This window comes from Canis lupus, chromosome 25, assembly GCF_003254725.2.
Source record: "Canis lupus dingo isolate Sandy chromosome 25, ASM325472v2, whole genome shotgun sequence".
Classification (NCBI taxonomy): domain Eukaryota; kingdom Metazoa; phylum Chordata; class Mammalia; order Carnivora; family Canidae; genus Canis; species Canis lupus.
Window position 1 is genome coordinate 42,833,452 of NC_064267.1, and position 23,773 is coordinate 42,857,224.

Below are 23,773 nucleotides of genomic sequence, written 5' to 3' on the forward strand. Positions count from 1 at the left end.
GTTGCCTGTGGCCAGTCGGGGAGCGAAGGGGTCGGGCTCCCGAGGTGCTGAGGGGCCAGACGCTCGGCTCCTGTGTAGGGGCTGTTGGAGCGGCTTTCTAAGGTGGACTGAGCGCTCATCGCCCAGTGACTCATGAGCCCCGGAAATGTAAGCTGGGAGATCTTAAAGGCGCTCTTGGGAAAGGGAGAGGAGGAGGGAGGCCCAGTAGAGAGTCGTCGTTCTGTGCCTTGAACATAATGCAGCTCGAGATCGATTTTGACAGCTACAGATAAATTCACGTCCAGGCCAAGCGAAGAACCTTTTGCAAAAAAGCTTCATTAGATACCGGGCTCTTAAGAGGTAAGGGAAAGATGCGCACGAAATAAGCTCCTCTGCACGGAAGGCGTTTCTGTTGGTGCGGTTCACTAAAAAAAAAAAAAAACGCATCAAAACTTCTTCCACTGTGTGTTAGGTGGCTACGCTTTGGAATTACTGAGCTAAGCGTGACTTCTTTGAAAGGGCATTTTGTAAGGGCAATCTAAATTGATGACTTTAAAAAAAAAAAAAATCAGGTTGTTATTAATATTCCGGGGCGGCAAGTTGGGACATAGAACCGTTTTTATGGAAAGGTAAACATTTCTTCATTAGTTTTTAGTTATGAAAGTGTAGGAGAGTGAGAAATGAAAATCTAGCTTGATTTTTGTACATTCCACCCCCCCCCCCAAAAAAAAAGATTACTAGCAGATAATTAGCTGTATTTAAAGTCTAGAATAGATGATTTGTGGAAGCAGCTTAGAACTCATGTTCGTTTCTTAAAACACTTGTTTGTTGTTTGTTTCTATGATCCGTGAATGTCAACTTTTTTCAGTCAAGAAAACCTTGTAAAATGCAAGAGGTCCTGGAAAACATTTTTTAAATGATCTTCTATAATCTTACCGCTTAGATTTGGTTGCTTTTAACATTTTTGCATACTTCCTTTTCAGTCTTTTTATGCTTATTTTTTTCTTGCATGATGAAATAAAAACTGCATGTATGTATAAATATTAACATTTTTGTTCATTGAATATCTTTATATAAAAACATTTTTACCCGAGTAAGGAAAGTCTTAAGCGTATTCTTTTTTTTTTTTTTTTTTTTTTTTGGACAGGGTTGCATTTATTTATCTCAGATAAAATGCAGTAGTCACGCTTAATAACTGCAATGGTGGGCAGAACTTCTAAAGGTGTCTTGTTTGAAGTATATTTATTAACCTCTTTGTAGGATTTAGGTCTTATTACTTATTGAAGAAAGGTTTTATTTGGGGGGGGTGTCAGCATCAGATATGGAAGAGATTACACATTTCTGCTTATATGAGTGGATATACTTTTTAAAAAAAACATGTACTTTCTAAAAAGATTTTCTTAGCTGGTATAATATCTCCCATACAGAGTGATTTATCTCCCCATCTCCCCTAACCCTCCTCTTCTAAAAAATAGTCTTTATACTGAGGCTATCCGTATAGATTAACTACTTTTTGATCATGACGTTACAAAGATTCAATATGTAGTTTTTCTGTTGGCGTTTCTTTAGTAAAATATAAAATTTGGTGAAATAATTGCTGCTATAACAAAAGGAATTTTGTTTTGTTTCTCATTTCAAGACAGTTCACTTTAGTTCATTAGCATTTCAGACTACAGGTTCTTGTTTAAACCAGTTTTTTTTCCCTTTGCTTTACATTCTAAAATCTATTAGTGGGATCTCGGTTTCTGTTTCTAATCGCATATAAAGAGATGTTGAGTTAGATTGTATAAACTTTCATAAAGCTAATATAAAAGAATAGTTGGGATGCCTGTGTGGCTCAGCGGTTGAGCGCCTGCCTTTGGCCCAGGGCATGATCCTGGAGTCCTAGGATCAAGTCCCACATCCGGCTCCCTGCATGGAGCCTGCTTCTCCCTCTATGTCTCTGCTTCTCTCTCTGTGCGTCTCTCATGAATAAATAAATGAAATAAGTACATGAAATCTTTAAAAAAAAAAAAAAGAATAGTTAAGAAAGTTTAATAGGTATGCAGTTTGCTTTTATAATTTGGTTTTATTTGAATCTTTATTTTTACATTGCAAATGTATATACCACAAAGCATGATTTATTTCTTTTGAATATTTACTAAATATTTTTTCTTTGATCAACTTTCATAGTTTATGGATTTCTGTAATTACTGCCATGCATTCCCTAGAGTTTTTTCCAGGAGGGATTGATTATTGATCATTCGTAGTTTTGCCATATACCATAGAAATACAGACATAAACCCACATCCACCTTCAGCACGCAAAATATTAAATCCAGTATATGGTAGACTTTCACTTCAGGTAGTGTCTTCTGGTTACCTTTTTGATGGTGTTTCTGTTTTACAAATCTACTTTCTCCTTTTCCATGGCTCCTTTTAATTAGGAATTTGATTTTATGGTTGTTGTCTGGTAGTGATGATAGGCGGATTAGCATGGATAACAGCAAAATGTTGGTAAAACTTTGTTGTGTTATAAAATTGTAGGAAAGAAGATCAAGTCTCTGAACCTGTAGGTTAGATTGGGACTTTTGCTTTATTATTACTAAGGTTAAGGATCTTGTATTCGTGTGAATGCAGATCAAGCCAAGTAGCCTAAGACTTGTGTAACAAGTTAGTCATCAGCCTGTAGTTTGGTTTTTACTGGAAAGAAGACTGCTGTTGGGGCTACCCAAGGGCCACCCTTAATTGAAGAAGGAACTGAGCTGAATGAGAGTTCTTCCTTTGTGTGTCTCATCATTCTAATGCTCTCCTACTGGACCCCATCAGTGCCTTTATCAGTCCAGAGTATTGGTGGCAGAGCAGAGTGAGGCAAACATTTACTACCAGCAGTTGAGGCAGTAAACGTTAAATATTCTGCTTCTGCTTCTCAGGCCTTTCCAGAATCATGAGAAGAGTTATTACAGGACCAGTGACAAGACACTAGACTGATCGTAAAGTTAGTACTTTACTACTAAGGTGCTCATACCGAATGCTGATGATAAGTTCTCTGATGATGGTGACGCCAGACTGACTGGTTCAAGGGGAAGAAATGTGAGAATTTTAGAAATGAAGGTTAACAGATTGTTGCCATTAGCATTTTGTTTTGGGATTTGTGTGTGTACTTGTGCGTGCATGTGTGTAGGTATCATTCTCTACCTTCCTGAGCTTCCTGGCTCCACTGTGCTTTTAGGAGTGAGGGGATGGTGGAATTGTGATTTATTAGCAACTGTGATGTTAAGCTGGCAGAGGAAGGAAGAATGGCATGCAGAGAATTGCAAGAGGTTGGTCAGGTGTGAAGTGGCCCCAAAAGAGGGAGGTAAAGACTGCCCTAGCTATTTATGTAGGCATGTACCATAATACAATGTGTCTAACTTGAGATTTTGATACTCAAAGTACAGTGGTGTTGGTTTGAGTTTGCTTATTTTTATGTATATACGTATTTTCACATAGTTAAAGAGACTAAGAACATCTCGCTAATCAATATTTAGTAGCAATGTGGTTTTATATGATAATTATTCCTTGGGAACATTATCCAGAGGATCACTTGTTGATGACGAAGTATGATAAAGTTGAAACATCACAAGACTTTATTTTGATAAAATACTCAAGAAACAAAATATACCTTTTGTAGCTTGATTTGAATTAAGTTGCTACTTTATAACATTGTTTAATGAACTATAACTTGGTCTCCTACAGGGTAGTGTTCACATGTTACTCATGGTTCTCTAGCTCCACAGTGGATTCTGTATCCACTGTATTTGGGCTCCAAGAAGAAATAGCATGAACACATTTCTTTTTACATGTCTCCAGTTAAGACCCACTCTAGGACTTACTTCTGAGAGGCAGTATTACAGTGCTTACAAGCAGTAACAGACTCCCTGTAACCAGATTACCTGGATTGTTGAATCCTCACCTGCCCTGTGGGCTCTATAACATTAGGCAAGTTCCTCCACTTCTCTGCAGTCTAGATTTCTTGAACAGGTGTGATATAGACCACATCTGAGAAAACTGTAGGGAGATTAAATAAGTTAGTACTTTACTACTAAGGTGCTCATACCGAATGCTGATGATAAGTTCTCTGATAATGGTGATGCCAGACTGACTGGTTCAAGGGGAAGAAACGTGAGAATTTTAGAAATGCTCTAGTCAGATGGTTCTTTCTGCAGATGGGGACACAGGCCCTCCCGAACTAGAGCAGTGAGTGGCTAACTTTGAGCTATAACTGGTGGGGCTTTCTACAAAGTGGAGTCGCCTGCTCAGAGTTGTGTGACTTATTAGCCACAGGACTGAGTCTAGAGCCTGCCTCTCTTCATTCTTTATCTAGCTTGCTTGAAAGAAATTGTTTTGTACTTTATGCAGTAATGTTTTCTTTGAACCTTTTCGCTAACATTTACGAAGATTGTATTCACATATTAAATGCTCTTGGCGCATAATCCTTTTTTAAAGTTGTTTATTCATGTTTGTAATTGTGATGTAGCTGGCAAGTTTCTTAGGGGTGGTAGTTTAAAGTTAAAAGTTGAAATAGACAAAGAACCAAGGGAGGTAGACAAAAATAAGACAAATATATTCCTCTATAGGGTCTTGTTTTTTTTGCTGAGCGTTTTTGATTTAGTACTTCAGAATTAAGGTTTGTAAATAAAGCTTAATGTGAATTCTAATAGGTTTCCAGACTATAACCACGTGATAGTACAAAATGAAATAGTTTGTTCTACATGCTTTGGTTGTATAGTCATCATTTGATTGGTGGTTTCTAGTTTTAGTTAGGCCAGTGGGTAGTATTTACTTCTCATAGTAGTCCTATAGAGAAATGGGGGGCCTTTGTTACCGTGCGCAACACAGAAGCCTGGGAATTGGAAGGCCTGGGCTGGGTTCTGACTCAGTGACTGGGCAGGTCACTCCACCTCTTGGGGCTTCTTCAGTCATGCCATTATCATGCTAAGGGAACCAGGCTGAAAATCCCAGGTCTCTTGTTCTTCTTCTCAGTGGTCCTGTTTATAGACGTTCTGATTTGCTGCCCCCCACCCTCCGCCCCCTTATACTAGGTACCTCTCCTTTTGCTTGTGGTCTTTAAGTTAGTTTCTTTATGAGGGCTCTAGATATGGCATGTGACCATGCTTTAACATCATTGTCTTCTGGTTGGTCAGGTACTTGGTCTTCCTATTTCACAGCAGCATGTTAGTTCTCTGCTTCTTGTAATGTAATATCACAATATGTATTTTCAGATTTTCTAATGTACTTAACGAAAAAATGGTTAAGAACTAAATGTCATCTGCTTGTAAAGTACAAGCTTAGTCAATGATTAACAAATCCTCAAGCTTTACATGAGTTTCATTGTCAACTTTTAAGTATGTTTGCTGTGAAGTTTATAAGCTCTTTGTTTTGGGAAGAGGAAAAAATATTAACCAAAGGCAAGGAGAGTAGAAAAGTGGAAAGGACCAAAATGTAGAATCAAATGTGAAGATGTGAGGAACATGCTTAAGATAGTATTCTTTGGCTGTAATTGATACTAATCCTCTAAGAAAGGTGGTGTGCTGGCTTAGATCATAGGATTATTTCCAGCCCAGCGTTCTGTCACTGATAAGAGGGCAGCTATGCGCCACCCCTGAGCGTTCATAACTCCTAAACATCTATTATGAATTAATTTGTTCCACAGGCAGTTTTTACAGCCCATTATGTTGAGTCCTGTTCCATATGCCAGTTGCAAAGAGTTCCTAGTCTAGGTAAACAACTCTGCCCCTCTCTGCTGGCATGTTATCAGCCAGTTAGTTCATTTACTTCTGAATTCTCCAGGCAAGGGACAGAAACTCAGGTCACCAGGATGACCTTTCCAGATCTTTTGGCTGTTTACAATATGTGTGAGTTTTAGGTTTTTCTTATATGTATGTTTTGTGCAATAAATTGTAATTTATTTGAATTGCAGATTTTTAAAATTTTTTTTTGTATCTCTGCTCTTCCCTCTTTCCCCACTTTGTGTTTTTATTTTTTTTTATTTTTATTTTTTAATTTTTTATTTATTTATGATAGTCACACAGAGAGAGAGGCGCAGAGACACAGGCAGAGGGAGAAGCAGGCTCCATGCACTGGGAGCCTGATGTGGGATTCGATCCCGGGTCTCCAGGATCGCACCCTGGGCCAAAGGCAGGCGCCAAACCGCTGCGCCACCCAGGGATCCCCCACTTTGTGTTTTTAGACTCTAATATCATTGTTCCTGTAAATGTTCATTAAATGACAGAGCTATGTAATATTCTGACAAAACTGCTCAGCAGAGATGAGATATTAACCAAGATATCTTTTTCTGTATATTTTATTTATCTCTGCTATATTTGTGCTTATTTGAAGGTTTACATACTATAGTAGCTGAAGTTTATTAGGATCTCCCTTTTCCGGATATTGTTTAAAACCGTGTTTTACAAATTCTGTTTTGTAGAATATTAGTCTTATGAGAGGTTAATTGTTAGAGAAGTTTCATGATAAAATTTAACTTTGGGAAAACACTGGGTTAAAAACAGTTAATCAGATTTTAACTTTTGGTAGTGATTGTATTACTGTTTTTCTGCAGAGTTTGTCAGTTTTTAATAATGTACATTGTGGCTGTCCAGGAAGGAAATATAATGTGCAGCATTTCCCAATTTGCTAAGTTTATTTGGTCACAAGAACACCTCCTTCCCCAGGAAATAGTCCCCCCAAAGTCTTGAAGGAGGATTCTACTGGAATACAGTTTGAGAAACCTTATTTACATATGTTTTACATATCCATATGTAGTATGGAATTCAAAGCATTTGCTTGTTGATTGGGATGATTACTTATATCAGGTTTGGATCCAACTAAGGTTGGAATAATCTATTTTCGGTTTTGTTAAGTAAAAGAATGAGCACTTTAGCTAAGTGGCTATTCAAGCCTTTTTTTTTTTTTTTCAACTTCAACCCACAGTGAGAAATTACATTTTTGATCAGTGACCCAACACCGTACATAAACACACTGTCAAAACTGAGAAAGAACTTTCACGAAACAATACTTAGTTAGGCCTTCCTGTGTACGATGCGTTCAAATACTTTTCATCCTGCTATATTTTTTAACATGTTATGAGCAACTAAACCAATGCATCATGTAATTTGAGAAACACACAGATTACATGAGTTTATAAATGTCTAAAGTGATGTTGGGAAAAGGCCCTGGAGAGACTGTTAGAAAACTAAAGCTCAGCATAGAGATAAGAAGAGAGGCTCTAGCCTTGGAATTCCTGTATTTAGATTCTGGTGGTATTTTGTTGGGCGAATGTTTAATGCCTCTTCTGCCTCAGCTTTCTCATCTGTAAAATAACAAAAGTAGAACCTGCGCAGAGTAGTTGTGAGACTTCAGTGAGAAATGCTTTACATAACATGCCTGATATGCTCTAAGTGCCCAGTCCATTTTAGCTTTTGTGATAACTGAAGTTCTAAGACTCTCTACTGCACCATACTCATATTCAAAAAGTATTTTAAGCCTTTGAAAGTGTTAAAGCAGCCTTTAGTGAACCTGGACTCTTGATCTGTAGCTAGATGTATCATTTTTTCTGATACCAGCTTTCTGGGATAGTTTTATAGTCAAAAGGACCCACTTAAAGTTGTTTTGCCTCATATTTGCAAGTGGACTCACATTTGCTGAGCTTTATGCTATGTTATTGTATATTTTTTAAACCTTTTTTTAACAATATCTTAAATTTAGAATAATCTTGCATTATAACATGTCATCAAATGTAAATATGCACATACCTATATCAGTGATTAACTTAGCATTTTATAGTTTAATTCACTAAAAGAAGGCGGCAAAATAAAAGTTGCTATTTTCTTGTTTTATGCTCATTTCTGCAGTTTTTAAAATTCCCCCATCCTCAATATTGCAATTGGGAGTTTAATTTTGTGTCCTGACCTGAGAAAAGGACATTTAGAGGGGATGAACAATGGTGGGGGCCAGATCTAGTTTTTGTTACTATTGCTCTGAACATAGCTGGCCACCTCCTACATTTATGTCACCTCCTGAGGCATTGATGTTGTCTGTCCCTGATTAAATGTTTCTGTTGGTCTCTTTTATTGCCCAAGTGTCCCTCACTAGGGCCTGGAGTTGCTGAAATGAGAGGTTTTGATGGCATCATTGAGGTATGTAAACCAGTTCAGTGTTAAGGTAGCAGAGATTTTCTACTTGTGTAAGCAAAAAAACTGAAGTAAAAAGAATAATTGCTAACATAGCACCTATATGTTACCTGCTGGTATAAATTTGAAGACCTCTCTAGCTTAACCTCATTTAATCCTATAGTAACCCTTTTTTCATCTCCATATTTCTAGGTGAGTAAATGGAGAAGAAAGAAGCCAGGTAATTAGTCTGAAGTCATATAGCTAGATTGGAAACCCTGGTCCCAGAGTGTACACTTGAAACCCACTAAACTCTGTTGCCTCCACCACAAAGTACTGGGATGTAGAATCATCCTGGAACATAGGGAATTTCTGTTACAGAAACACGACGGCAAGTTTTCTGGTCAAGATGTGTGAGATCCTAGGACACTGAGAGAATGTTCATATTACTGATTTGCTGTCAGTGACCTTTGAGGAGCTGTGAAGAGAGGGAGCTGTGCAGGAAGATAAGAGATGCTAATGTACTGTTTTTCCAAAAAAAAGGGAACGGTGTAATCCACAAATCATAGAGACTGAAATTGATGTTGATTGCTGGACATATTCCAGAAGGGAGTGAGTTCTTAGCAAAGTGTTGATTTCTAGAAGCTACCAAATACAGTTTATTAACTATTTCCTTTTGTAATAGAATTCTAAGTGTCTTAGATAAGGATGTAGGCAGGATACAGATATCTGTAAGGATTCATAATTTCATTCATATTTGAGATTACCTGAAAAATGTTAAAGTGTATGTCAGAATATATTTTCTAGGACTTGAAGTCATTTTGATGTTTTTACAAGATTATTTTACTTATTTTCATTGCATTAGAATATAAGCTGTATAATGTTTTTCCTAAGTGCTATATAGCACATTAGTCACAGATTCAGTGGCCCACATCCCCGTGCCTTGCCTTCTCAAGTAGGCAGGAAGGAACTAGAACTGGTAACATCTTCCTGGTATGTACACACAGCACAATAAATACTTTCCAGCTTTATATTGTTAAAATTATTCATCCTTATTCTTTACAATTGGTCATAACCCATTTGTTTACTCAAGAGCTAGTCTTGCTCTTATTCCCGAACACTACGTAGTGTGTGATTGGAAGGTGCGTTGATGGGAAGAGGGCTGGACAATAGACTGCATTCCTTCTTCACACAAGGTAAAACCTCAGGGGGATGGTGGTGAGGGTGAGGCATATTCGTTTTTTCTTGTTTATCTTATAAAAGCTGCCCCACTTTTAAATATAGTGAAAGGTGGGACTCCTGGGTGACTCACTGGTTGGGTGTCTGCCTCTGGCTCAGGGTGTGATCCTGGAGTGCTGGGATCGAGTCCCATTTCGAGCTTCCTGCATGGAGCCTGCTTCTCTCTCTGCCTCTCTCTCTCTCTCTCTCTCTCTCTCTCTCTCTGTCTCTCATGAATAAATAAAATCTTTTAAATTAATAAATAAATAAATATAGTGAAAAGACAGAGAGATGAGTCTGCTTAGCTTAGGCTGTTGTATATAAACACCCCATAGGTGTGTGTGGAAAGGGCAAAACTGTCTTTGACAGAGGCTTTTGTTGTTGAAAGGAGGAAGGAATAAGACATAGAAGGAGCAAGACAGAAAAGAACATCCAGAAGGAATTGACCAGAGAAACATTGGGTCTGAGTGTGTCATGTACAACTTTGAAAGATCTAATGATGAAAGTGGAACTCGTTGCTTTTCAGAACTGTCTTAAGAAATGGAGCACTTGAGGGGCACCTGGGTGGCTCAGTTGAATAAGCGTCTGACTCTTGGCTTCAGCTCAGGTCATGATCTCAGGGTCATGAGATCAAGACCTTTGTGGGGCTCCAAGCTCAATTGACAGTCTGCTTCTCTTTCTCTCCTTTCCTCTCCCCTGCCTCTCTCCCCTATACTCACTCTTCCCCCCCCAAATAAATTTTTTTTAAGATTTTATTTATTTATTCATTAGAGACACAGAGAGAGAGGCAGAGACACAGGCAGGGGGCAGAGGGAGAAGCAAGCTCCATGCAGAGAGCCTGACTCCAGGATCACACCCTGAGCCAAAGGCAGACTCCACCACTGAGCCACCCGGGAATCCCCCAAATAACTAAGTTTTTTTTTTTTTTTTTTTTTAATAATAACTAAGTTTTTTAAAGAAGTGGAGCACTTGAATAGATTACTAATCATGGAATGTATTAGATACAGATTAAATGCCATGGCCTCCCAACCAAAAAAGTGAGTGGAGCTCTGAACCTGGATGATACAGAAAGTCTAAGTTCTCTTTAAAAATTTAAAAAGACTTTTCAGTACACGACCTCATTTATTCTAGATCCTAGAAGAATAGAAAAAGATAACAAAATCATATTTATTTCAAAACTAGCAAAAACTCTTAAAAACCTGATAGAATATAAGATTGGCAACCTGATATAAGACATTACAAAGGAAAAATACGATGTCTCAGTTTAATTTATGGAAGTAGTCATGAAAATCCTAAGCAAAACATCAGCAAATGATTGAATAGGAAATTCTCTTAATTCAAGAGGGCAAATAACATGTAACACTTGGTATTTACTGTGTGCCAGGCATTCTAATTATCTCAATTAATCCTCCCAACAACCCAACAAAGAGGTTGTTATTAGTATTATTATTACCCTCATTTTACAGTTGAAGGAATTTAGATCAAGAGGTAAAATAATCTGCCCCAGGATAAATTGGTAGTAAGTCACAGAGCCTGGGGTTTCGAACCCCTGGGGTCTGGCACCAGGGTATATTGCCCCTTTGTGCTGTATCATCTCAGAATTTGCCAAGATAACAATGCTAATATACCAGTTCTTGATTATGAGGTCTTTAAAAGCTGGTAGGAGATAAAAGAATATCTGTCTTAAACCAACATCAAACAGCCTACCAATGGAAAAACTGGTAGAATAGAAAGTGAAATAAGCATGCCCAGTAACATGTCTGATGTTTGATACCATCCTGGCCAATGCAAGAAAACCTCAAATAAAATGTAAAACTGGTAGGAAGAAATGGCGGAAAATAGCAGTATGTGCAGATGTTACAATCGTAAACCTAGGAAAACCAACGGAATGAACTGAAAAACTGAAAATAAGAGTTCAGTAAGATAGCCATATGCTACATATTTAAAAATTGGTAGCAGTTTTCTTTCTAGCAATATCCAGTAATAAAAATGAAAGATCTTACTATACAAAAAATGAAACACCTAAGGTAAGGGAGATCTATATAAAATAGTTTGGGATCTCTATAAAGAAAACTATAAACTTAATTGGAATAAAGATCTGAGTAATAATGGAGAGATACCATGTTCTTGAATGTTAAGACTGAATGAATGGTAGGAAGCAAGAAAATTTCCAAAATTAGCATATTGTTAGCCAGAAAGTAAAGTCAGATTTCTTAAAAGTTAACTTAAGAAGCTCAGTAAAAAGTATGTATGTGACTACTACACGATCTTACACTGAGGAAAGAAGAGGGGTTATTTGGCATAAGATTTTTAGATAATTGGTTATCTGTTCTTTGGGAAAATCAATTTTGATAAGCAAGCTGCACTTTATGAAAATTAATTTGATGGAAGAATGAGTTTAAAAACATAGATTAGAAGAACATTTATATGAATATTTGTCAGACCTTTGGATGAGGAAATATGCTTATTTTCATTGCTATCAAGTGATTAAAAGGGAAAAAAAAAACCTGAGATAAAGATATGAAAAAAATTTTGCATGATGATAGACCAAGGGTTAATATTTAGTTCAGTACAGCAAAAGCTCATACAAACTGGCAACTGCTGTTTATTAGTAAATGCTACCCTGGATGTTTTAGTTTGTTAAAATTTTAAGTCCTGCTGTCATTTTATATATAAAGTGTTTTGCTCAAAGGTTTTAGTATATATCTCTTCCAATGGCAAAACTGGGGTTCACACTTGGGTGTGCTGAGAGCTTATCCTCTTAGCCCTTGAAACATGCTGTTTTTCAAACATGTCAGATGCTAAAACTGGGTAAATGAACAGTGAGCTCAGGTAGTGGCTAAATAAAAACAAGTAACAAGGGGGATGTTAAAGTGTTTTTTTAGGTGGTAATGCTTGTGTTAGTAGAGGTGCAGTGGAAGGAAGATAAGGCAATTTCATATACTGCCCATTTGGCCTTTCTGGGAAATATTTTGGTCCAATATATGTCCAGATTCTTAAGATGTTTCTTTCATGTAAGCCAGGAGAAAATAAAATAACAAGTATTTATGTTTTATCCTTACTATAGGGAATTTCCAGTGTCTTTTTTTTTTTAAGATTTTATTTATTTATTCTAGACACAGAGAGGCAGAGTTATAGACAGAGGGAGAAGCGGGCTCCTCATAGGGAACCTGATGCAGGACTTGATACCAGGACCCGGGATCATGCCCTGAGCCAAAGGCAGACACTCAACCACTGAGCTTACCCAGGCGTCCCTTCAATGTCTTAAAAAAAAAAAAAAAAATCCAGTTATTTTATTGATTATGGCGATGGCTGCACAATTCTGTAAACTGTTGAAACTATTGAATTATATACTTTAAGTGAATGGCATGTAAATTATATGTCAGTAAAGCTGTGATTTTAAATTAGCTATTTTAGCTATTACGTAGAAGAAGAAAATGGAGTTTGCTTCTCTGAATCACTGAATTGTGAAAGATGTTCAAACATATTAGATTCTTCCAATTGATGCTGCACTGATTTTATTGGAATGCCTTGTTTGATGCAACATGATAAACCTGAAGAAGGTGAAATTAGTGTTGAGGATACCCTAGTGGTCAAAGTAGAGAAAGCTGGTAGTCCAGTGAAGTCATCTTTTAGCAGGAAGCTCAGAACTTTTATGGTTTCAAGTTTCTCAAAGTCAGCCTTAAGATCACATGATTGGATTTTAGGAAACACTTTATACCTCATTTTTATTTAAAAGTCATATGTGCACACAAACACACTATCTCACTGTCAGTTTTCCTGTAGTATCCTGCCTTGTGAAGATTATATGAAGATTGCCCTTGATCTCTAGGGACATACATGAAATGTGCTTTTTGTAATTTTCAAATGCAGGGTTACATAGGTCAGGGTAAAATAGCTCAGAGTTTGGGGCAGGGATACGGAGCAGGGAGTGTGTTGCGCTCCTGTTGAGGTGTACTGGGCTCTTGCAGAAGTTAGATCAGTTAAATCAGCCTGTTCTGATCCTTTCAGCAACAAGAGCATGGGGGGATGAGTCAAGATAGTATTTCACCTGTAGGGGAATTGGCAACTTGTTGACCACCTGGCCTGAAGCAAAGAATATTTGGTGGGAAGTGAAGAGTTAAGGTTATTCTTGTGACATGGGCATATTCCTCTATAAACCCAGTGAATTGTAGATGTTAATTGAAATACCGAGTATTGCCAACACAGACTTATTTTCATCTCCACTAATAAATATTTGTGTGCAGATGACTCTGCTGTAAGTGGAGGGAGGGTGCTTTGCCCTTGATCAGGGGAAGTGAAATAGAAAAATTGGCTGGTCCTAGAGGAGGGAAGATAGCTACAGTTTAGTATAGGTGATCAAAAGCCCTGTTTGGCAGGGAAAGTCCAGGTTTATGCCTCTTGTCCCTACGTAATTATTCAGTGCATCCCCCTTCATTCCCCAAATTGTCCTGGTTAGAATTACGTCATCTAACATTTAACAGTTGCCAAACTAGCTGATTCTTGACACACACATCCCCCCCCCTCCTTTTTTTTTTTGACGTTTTAGAGCACAAATCTGTCAGATCCTCAAGTAGCTTCATTTTGAGGCCCTAGTTCTGGAGCCCTGGCAGTTACCTGGTCCCTCTGGAACCAGGAGGATTTTTCATTAGATTGCCTTGACTTTTCTGTCTGAATGAGAGCTATGATGTTCTAACTCTAAAATGTTCTGCTTTGCCTCAAGTCAGACACTGAGACTGTCTGAATGTAAACACCTTGTTTTTTCACCCAGATGCCCTCTTCACTCTCCCTCCACTTCTCAGGAACTACTACAGAAGAGAAGTTACGGAGTTCTAGTTGTTAAATGGTGGTTCTTGGGTGCCATTTAACTGCTCAGGGAAGTGATACACCACTCTTCATACACTTACGTTTATGTAATTTTTCTAAGTCTTAGAGCAGCGATATCCAAAGGGAAAGATCAGGAGTTACACAGAATCATCCTGAGAGTTCAGTTTAGGATGGCTAGGGAAAAAAATGCATTTAATTTGTATTTCCTTGAATAACCTTGAACATTATTCTCAATTTGTGAGAATAAACAGATACACCTGTTTTCACGTTGTTATTTTTTTCCATATTTCTTCCTCTGTCATTTAATGACACATTTCAGATCTTCAACTCTGAATGCAGGTATGCAGACTACATGCAAGAATAAAAGACAGTGCCGGTCTCAGTGTTCACGAGTTGGGTGTTGGCCCTCTGAAAGGTTAAGAGAGAAATGTCTGAGTCCTGCCCTTGTTAGAGCTGCCTTTCTGGGGCATAGGACAGGAGCACTGATAGCTTACAGGTAGCCCCCGTGTTACTTGGAACTCCTGTTTGTTCCAACAAGGTAGGGATTTAGTGAAAGCTTATCTCAGGAGTCAAACACTGGAAGTGTGGGGAAAGGCAGCAATGCACCCAGGTCTTCACCAGCAGTCAGGACCAGGAACACAAACTCCATTATGACTATCCATTTGCTACTCCATTTCTCTGCTTACTCATCTTCTCTGTGCAGACCAGCCTTCTCCACCTGACAGAAAGCCTGGCCACCGACATTTTGTAAATGTTTTTCATGTAGCTTCAGCCCTGCCATAGAGACTTTAACTAAGGAGAAGTCTCTCTTCCCCTCTAGGTTCCTTTGTTTGGGCCCACAGGACTCTGGTTCTAACAGGGACTACTGCACCTCCCATGGTAGCCATGTTAGTGGTTGGTAAGGCCCGGCAGTTGCCAGAAGGAGATGGTGTTTTCCCAACTGTGAAGATTATTGGGGTTCTTATCCTCCTCTCTGGTTTGTTGAGTTCAGATGAACTTCTTGATTATTGTCTGCCCTCAGGCCACATATTCCTTCCTATTCTCATTTTGTCCTTTTATCTCATTTTGCCCTGAAAAGCATGCTCTTTTAGCTCTGCACATAGATATCCTCAAGGCCCAGAGGAGTCTCTAAAGGACTGGATCCCAGAATCCCAAAGGAATTCCATCCCTGCCTAAAAGCTATTGCACTGATAGTCCCTCAGCAATCCCAGAAATACACAAGAAGGGATTGGAATGTTTGCTACCCAAGGGTGGAATGTGCTCCCTTGTTAATCTGCTTTTAGTCTAAAGTACCAGGATTTGATTGGGTAGCATTTTGGTTTCTCATCATGTGCAGTTTGTTTACATTTACTTTGTGCCCTTTGCCTGTCACCCTTCCACCCACCCTCACCCCAACTCATATTCTTATTGTTTTCCTGATTTCGGAGAAAGATTAGGATAGAATATAGAAGTTTGAAAATACAGCTCAGCTCTTTTAACTTAGGAATGGTATGTTTAACACTAGTTGAATACACTTTATATAACTAGTTTAAAAATATTTTTCTCTAAAGGCAGCCATTTAGATCTTAATGTCCGCAAGGCCTCACACATAATAGAGGCTTGAAAAATATGTTGAATATACTTGGAAATACTTTTATTCATTATTACTTACTAAAAGGGCCAATGGCAGGGATTAAATAGGTCTTGTGCACTGGAGTAGGAGCTGCTCTTGAGCCAGAGTCGTGCTTGACACCCCTCACATTACAGGGGAGGCTGAGGCCGTTGTTACCACAGGTAGGAATTATTTGAAGAAAAATGGTAGAAGCCTTATTTTACTGTACTCCATACATGTTGATTGCCCTGGTACACTGTCCCTGTTTGACTTAATTTAGTAATCTCTCCCAGACAGGATGTCCCCTTTCAGGATCATGTATTTTCACCTGAACAGGAGAACTAACACACTAGGTCATACAGTATTTAACAATTTTATCATGGTGGTAAGTGTTAAAAGCCACACCTTCATGCCAGAAATAGTTGTTCTTTCATGTTCCTTGCTTTCCAGTTGAAGGAAATAAAACAAGTTAGGGGTATGTTTCCTTTCCTTTTCTTTGCTCTTATGTCCCTTCCCCTTCTACCTCCCCACCCCCAAAGAATTTCTTAAGGAGCAAAGGAAAAAATAATGAAAGGCAAATAGAATGATTCCTGGGGCAGGGTGAGTACACAAATCAGTGCATGTCTTTGACACTAGCTGGTTGGGGACCACACCTGTGGCTCAGAGTTTTAGTGGCCAGAACAAAGAAGAAAACAAGATTGGTTGCAAAACTGTTCATGAGATAAAAAACAAATCAGGGGGATCCCTGGGTGGCGCAGCGGTTTGGCGCCTGCCTTTGGCCCAGGGCGCGATCCTGGAGATCCGGGATCGAATCCCACGTCAGGTTCCTGGTGCATGGAGCCTGCTTCTCCCTCTGCTTGTGTCTCTGCCTCTCTCTCTCTCACTGTGTGCCTATCATGAATAAATAAAAATTAAAACAAAACAAAACAAAACAAATCAGGGCAGCCTGGGTGGCTCAGCGGTTTAGAGCGCTGCCTTCGGCCCAGGGCGTGATCCTGGAGACCTGGGATTGAGTCTCGCCGCATCGGGCTCCCTGCATGGAGCCTGCTTCTCCCTCTACTTGGGTCTCTGCCTCTCTCTCTGTGTGTCTCTCATGAATAAATAAACAAAATCTTAAAAAACAAAAACAAATCAGTCACTTAAGAGAAATAAAATCTTTCCAGAAACTGAGACCCTGTGGATCCATTAATACAGATCTTAGTACATTAGTACTAATGTACTTAGTACATTTCTCTCAGTTCTGTATGGTGCCTGTAAAAGTGAAGTACCTGAGTTCAAGTTTAAGCTATCTTAGTATAGAAACATAAGGAATAATATTAGGCCAGAGTACAGTTCAGTTAAATCATTACTTTCTGATGCTCTGGAGCTTTGGAAGTAGCCCTCTGTAATTGTTCATACCACTGAACTTTTTATTAAAATTGGATACCAGAGAAGTCCAAGGTTATAGTTTTCTAGTAACCACTCCGCTTTAACAGCTGGCTTAGCTGGCCAACAGCACCGATATTGGCCTTTGAAGATTAAAGAGCTTGATTTCAAATCTGGTTTTATAAATTGACTTGGAGGCCAGGTCAGTGTTTTCCTTGGAAAATAGTTTCTGTATTTAACATGCAGATGTATTTAATGTCATAAAGTAGTAGTTTAAAATTTTTCATTAAATTTCTAACACTGAAGTGCAGTATAAAAAAACTAATAGGAATGAGATGTTTAGGCTCAAGAAGAGATGGACCCTCACTCACCTTCCTTGGACCTTAGAACAAGGTTTAAAGGCCACTGTCATTTGCATAGCTAATGTCCCTGTAGTCTGGAAAAATTTCAAAGCCTGCATCATCTGTCTACCACTGGAACGAGCTCACCCTGTGCATCCCCCTCCCCACAAGAACAGCTGTAGACAGCCTAGTTTTAATTAACATGAACTTCCTGTTTGAACCACCAAGATTTGACAGGTTGGCAATATAGTTAGCAAGAATCCAAGCATTTGGAAGATAAAGTTAAAAACTAAGAAGAAAGATTTTTGAGGCCTGCACAGAAATAATAATTTCTGCATGTTTGTTGGTTTTGTTTTGTTTTGTTTTCAGATTTATAGAGCACTTTCACAAATAATATAGTTACCACATTCACTTGAGTTAGTAGATTATTCTGCCAAAATAGTAAAGGAAACGGAATCTCCTATTCAAAACTTTTGTAGAAGGAAATACATTTTAAGTGTTAAGTAATTGCTCCATCTGAGCTCTTCTTAAATTTTTGGGTCCTCTACCTAAACCTTAACTTTTTTGGACTCCCATGGATATAAGATGTTTTTTTTGTTGTGTATTTTAGATACAGCTTTCAGATTAAAAAGCAAGTTTTCCATTGTGACTGTATTGTGATGTCAACACTCACCTGGAAAGCACCACTCCATCAAGTGTGGAATGTTCTTTGGGCAATAAAAGAAGGCATGTGATTATTCTGTAAACAGCCCTTGAGTTTACAGTAAGTTTTTTTAAGTTCTGCCTTCCTTGTCACTTGATACTTTATTATACACCAGCCCTGGATAAAATTACTAAATAATTTTTTTCTTTTTTTTTTAATTTTTTTTATTTATTTATGATAGTCACACGGGGGGGGGGGGGGCGCGCAGAGACACAGGCAGAGGGAGAAGCAGGCTCCATGCACCGGGAGCCCCATGTGGGATTCGATCCTGGGTCTCCAGGATCACGCCCTGGGCCAAAGGCAGGCGCCAAACCGCTGCGCCACCCAGGGATCCCTAATTTTTGTTTTCTTAATTCAGATTGTTGCATAAAGCTCTCCAGTCAATTGTAATACATTTTCTGACTCTTACTCAAATTTATCCTGTCTACAAAATGCAGCTCAAGAAGCATCTCCTCAGTTGAAGTCTGAGATCTTCAGCCCCCAGTACTGTGTCTGTCCTCTGAATTTGCTGCTCCTGTCACTTATTTGGGTGTTTTAAACGGGGTCTGGGGGCATGCAGTAGTCTTCCATAGGTTTCAGTCTTTCTCTGTGTGTGCCTTGACTCCTCAGTCCTTGAACAACTCCTAATGAATGGGTACCACAGGATGACAGGTGGAAAGGAGGTGCTGACTCGTTCACAGAAATCCTCTTTGAGTGAGATGTTCTACACAGTCCTCTAGGAAGCCCTAGAACTGTGTATTCTGTGACTCTAAATACTTCTGCTAGAAAAAGCCCATTTACATTAAATACCACTGTATGGTGGCCTTTGAGCAGTTTAAAAGGAAACAAACTTCAAATCTCCAACTATGGTGCTTCAGCTCAGGCTGGTTTTGTGGCATGTTTGTGCTTTCATGGGCATTTGGCCAGAACAGAAATAGCAATGCTGGACCTTGAAGGAAAGTGATTTTCCAGGTTTATTTTTTTTTTCCAGGTTTATATCTGATCCTTTAGATAGAAGTTTGAAGGTTATAAATTTTTTTTTCTTTATTTTAAGATTTTATTTGAGAGTGCACACACAGGCGCTTGTTGGGGGAGGGAGGGAGGCAAGGCAGAGGGAGAGAGGGAATCCCAAGCAGACTTCTTGCTGAGCGTGGATCCCATGACCCTGAGGTCATGACCTGAGCCAAAATTAAGAACAGGTCCCTCAACTGACTGAGTCACCAAGGTACCCTTGAAGGTTGTAAATTTTCAAAAGGAAATTGTTCTTTTAAAACACAGTTCTTCATTAGAATGACTAAAAAGAAAAAAATCATTTCATCACTCTTAGGTGTACCTTTTTTGAACTTTTTTGTTTCTTTTGCTTTTCCATCTATCTTAATCTTTGACACAAAAATAATTTTCTGAAAGACTTTTTTTTCATATTTGAACTTTGTTTCAAATTTTCTCAATTGTTTACAGTTCAGTTTTGAATTACACATCCTTTTAAAGGAATTACCATCTTTTTTAAAAGAACAGAGTTAGCTGTTTGCTTTTCTTATTTACCAAAATGTGGGTGAAATCATGATGTTTGCCCATGATCATATGGACTATGTTTACACAACCCTGCAGCAAAGTGAGCAGTAAATTTAACTAGAAGAAAAATGAATTTATAAAGACTGATGGTTTCACATTTTAAAATGTGGACATTGGGATCCCTGGGTGGCGCAGCGGTTTGGCGCCTGCCTTTGGCCCAGGGCGCGATCCTGGAGACCCGGGATCGAATCCCACGTCGGGCTCCCGGTGCATGGAGCCTGCTTCTCCCTCTGCCTGTGTCTCTGCCTCTCTCTCTCTCTCTCTGTGACTATCATAAATAAATTAAATTAAAAAAAAAATTTTAAATGTGGACATTGATTAACCTTTTGTATTAAAGTACCTTACTAATTTGTAAGGAAATAGTTGTGAAGTTCACGTTTTCTGGAATTAATTCTAAAACTGTAACAGTGTCACTCTTAATTCCTGGGGATCATCTGTAAATTAATCAATGTAGGTAAAATTAAAGATGGCACATTATAATGATAAAAAGCCTTTAACATATTCATGAAATCAGTTAATTAGCATGTATTACAGGTGTTTCTAAGTAAGGCTTTGTAGTATGTAACTGTAATTTCAGACCTTAAACCAAGTTGTGAAATCGTTTTGCCTCATGATAATCGGAAAAGTTCAGCATTGTGAATAAGTTAGCTGTCATTAGTAAAAGAGCTACTCAGATTGATTCTACATCTGTTTTACAAACTGTAGGTTCCATCCTATTAGTTGTTTGTGAAATCAGCTTAGTGGATTCTGAGTAGCATTTTAAGAGGGAGGAAGGGAATGGGAATAGAATAGAGAATATCACTGTAATTTTAGTTGGTAAGGATAAGTACTGTTTGGTGGTACTGCATGTGTGTGATACTTATTTTTTATATATGAATATATGTATGTCATAAGGTCAGAGAAATCTAAGCCATCACTGCTAGTGGTAATGCAGTTATGTGGCCTGGTGGCCTTGTGGTTGTTTAAATGGCTGTATACACAATACAGATGGATGGCATGCTTTAATTGGAAAGCTTCAGTAGTTTTTTTTTTTTTTTTTAAAGATTTTATTTATTTATTTATTTATGAGAGACATAGAGAAAGAGGCAGAGGGAGAAGTAGGTTCCCTATGGGGAGCCCGATATGGGACTCAATACCAGGATCTCAGGATCACAACCTGAGCTGAAGGCAGATGCTTAACCCCTGAGCCACGCAGGTGCTCCCGGTATTTGTACTTTTAACAGGGAGTAGAGGAAGACCTGTATGACTTGCTGATCAGATTAATAGTTGATAGGAATCTGGTAGGGAAAGCTAAGATAACAGACTCAAGATCCAAGAAAGAATTTGAATTGTTGGGATCCCTGGGTGGCGCAGCAGTTTGGCGCCTGCCTTTGGCCCAGGGCACGATCCTGGAGACCCGGGATCGAGTCCCATGTCGGGCTCCCAGTGCATGGAGCCTGCTTCTCCCTCTGCCTGTGTCCCTGCCTCTCTCTCTCTCTCTCTCTCTCTGTGACTATCATAAATAAGTAAAAATTAAAAAAAAAAAAAGAATTTGAATTGTCCAACTGTAGACTGATTCTAAAGTAGAAGCAATTTAATAGGAATACTTATTCAGTCCTACAGACATTTCCCAAAATGCAGATGTAAACAGTAGATGAAGATGTGGCTCCCTGTAGAACACGTGGAGAAGACTTAGGTCAATTAAACCGCTCAATAGAAAGCAGCCATGTATGTGACTATCAAAGCTCTGGATGGAGTCTATGACTACATTTAAGAAATATATGTGTAGGTAGTCTTGGCTGGTCAGGTGACATACAAGAATTAGGGTTCAGTTTGAAACGCTATACTCTTAAGAAGGAATGCCTGGAGAATAACAGGGATCCTCTAAGTTGGCTCTTCCATGGCTCATCTTTATCTGTAACAGAACCCAAACTGGATAAATTGTATAGGAATTTGGTTACCAACTGTGCTCGGTGTAGTGCACATTGAAGGTAGACCCATGGCTTTTGCACACGCAGCTCACAGGCTAGTGTGGTAATGGTAATTTACATAATAGCATGTCTAATAAGGCTGCTCATAAAGCTTTGAGTTTCTTCTTCACGAATCTCTCTTTCCTTTTACCCTTGTCCTAGATGTGTCAGTGCTTAGGGCATGAAGATACGTGTCTACTGTAAAATATTCCTACCTGATGCTCACTGAAATTGCTACTGAAGTCTGATGGCATATTATCAGTTTACTTCTAGTATTTACCTCTGGCTTGCTTAGATTGGGATAAAGTCTAGGAATGAGGAATTGGTCACATCATGTTGGAATCCATGTCTAAAAGGCATGTCTATAGAGTCATCTTAAAAATATTCTCAAGTCATACACCTGTAATTTTGGGAAATATCAAATTTAGTGTTTAATATTGTACTTATTTAACATGTATTTTTAGAATAGTTATAAATAAAGAATGTATTCTGTGCTGCCCCTCTCCCAGATAACTTAGTTGGTGGTTAACTGAAGAAAGGTCATGAATTTGTGTTACAGTGAATTTCTTGATTGACTTTCCCACAACTAAGCAGCGGTAATGTAAAAGTTGACTTACTTTGTCAAACTGGATAATATAGTGAGGTTTGTTAAATTAGATTCTCCTAGAACATTATTTCAGAAAAGGATATTCATTGCTTAATTGTAAATAATATCTGATACCTGTAAGTATGAAATCTTGCATTCATATTCAGCATGCAATTATAAGCCCAATAGAAAAATCTGGAACTCATAAAGAAAAAGGTTATAGATAAAGCTATAAAAAATGATTTTTGTACAGCAAGTTTAAGAAGTTGAAATGCAAATGGCAAAGTAGGACATTTGAAAAAAAAAAAGCCCAAACCAGCTAAAGAGATAATATTCATAATTATATAGTATCCTACAAGTCAATAAGAAGACATACTCTAAACCCAGTAAACTAATGGGCAGTAGAGATGTACAGTTTTACTAAGGAAATGCAGACGGACACTAGGCATGAAAATATGTTCGTTGTTATCAATGATCAAATATGAATTGTAAGGATGAGAGGGGTAGGGAGAGGAGGTCAAGAAAATAGCATTTTTAAATCTAACAGATTGGCAGAACTCAAAAAGGACTAATGGAGCCTCTTATTGGTTAGCTAGTGCACTGTTGATGGCAATGTAAATTGGCCTAAGCTTTTGGTACAAGTTAAGAATCTTCACATTTCAAGTCTCAGACTGCTGCCTTACCTGAGTCTCTCAGAATCTCCTTGGCTTCTTTTATTCTGGTACCTGGCATCCAGAACCACACAGAACATCATGTGGTCTTTTTGTGGCCAGAGCAGCCCATTATTTAGTCATTCTTTATGAGAAATTGCTCTCTAAGGTGGGCAGGTCAAGGATCATTTCTATGGTGTTTATAAAAAACCGATAGTTATCTTCAGTGATGATCCTGAATCAGATACATCCGGCTATTCAAGAGAAGACAAAGAGTTTCTTTACCTTCACTCATTTTATATAACTTCCAGGGACAACTGGCGTGGTACCTCTCAATACAAAATAAAACTGGGCAGATCCTGCACAGAAGGGAAGAGTCATCCATTAGAAATAAGACCCAAAGCCTGTGACCTGAGTATTTCTGCTGAAGACATTGCAAAACAGCACGTCCTTTGGAGAAATGCTACAGTGACCCCTTGCTGACTCAGAAAAGAGCTGTGTTGATCCAACAATTTCAGCTCTGAAGTGTGCATGGAATTATTGATATAAAATATTAAGTTTTGCCAAACTGTGTTCATGCAGAATGTTGAAACATAAAGACACAGACCTTGGTTTTCAAAACAACTTTACTTGTAATATTACTAAGCTGATTTAGAATTTAATATTCATTTAATCTCAACTAGAAGAAAAAACATTTTTAAGAGTACTCCCATTCAGGGCTTCTTGCTTTAGTCTCCAGCAAACTACTTTTCTTTTGAACAACAAAAGACATTTGAAAACTGCTTCTGGGCCCAACCCTCAAAAGAGGATTGTAAAGAGCAAATATGTATATAAAGAGCACACTTTTTTCTGCAGAAGTGAAATTAGTACGTGTGTGTGTGTGTG

At 38.4% G+C, this 23,773-nt stretch overlaps 1 protein-coding gene and 1 long non-coding RNA gene across 4 annotated transcripts in view; one reads left to right on the top strand and one right to left on the bottom strand.

Moving 5' to 3' along the window:
- Positions 1-23,773, top strand: part of CAB39 (calcium binding protein 39) — an 83,182-nt gene that overhangs the window by 1,042 nt on the left and 58,367 nt on the right. Inside the window, exon 1 of one of the 3 annotated variants that reach the window (XM_035718127.2) lies at positions 35-339. The exons of the other annotated variants lie outside the window; for them this stretch is intronic. The gene's annotated coding sequence lies outside the window, so the exon portion shown is untranslated. Of the gene's footprint in view, positions 1-34; positions 340-23,773 lie in introns of those variants that run through there. 3 annotated transcript variants of the gene reach the window in all.
- On the bottom strand, positions 297-23,259 carry LOC118355077 (uncharacterized). The gene is made up of 3 exons (XR_004816774.1): positions 22,922-23,259; positions 3,913-4,007; positions 297-404 (listed from the first exon to the last, which is right to left on the bottom strand). It is a non-coding gene; the product is annotated as an uncharacterized LOC118355077 (long non-coding RNA).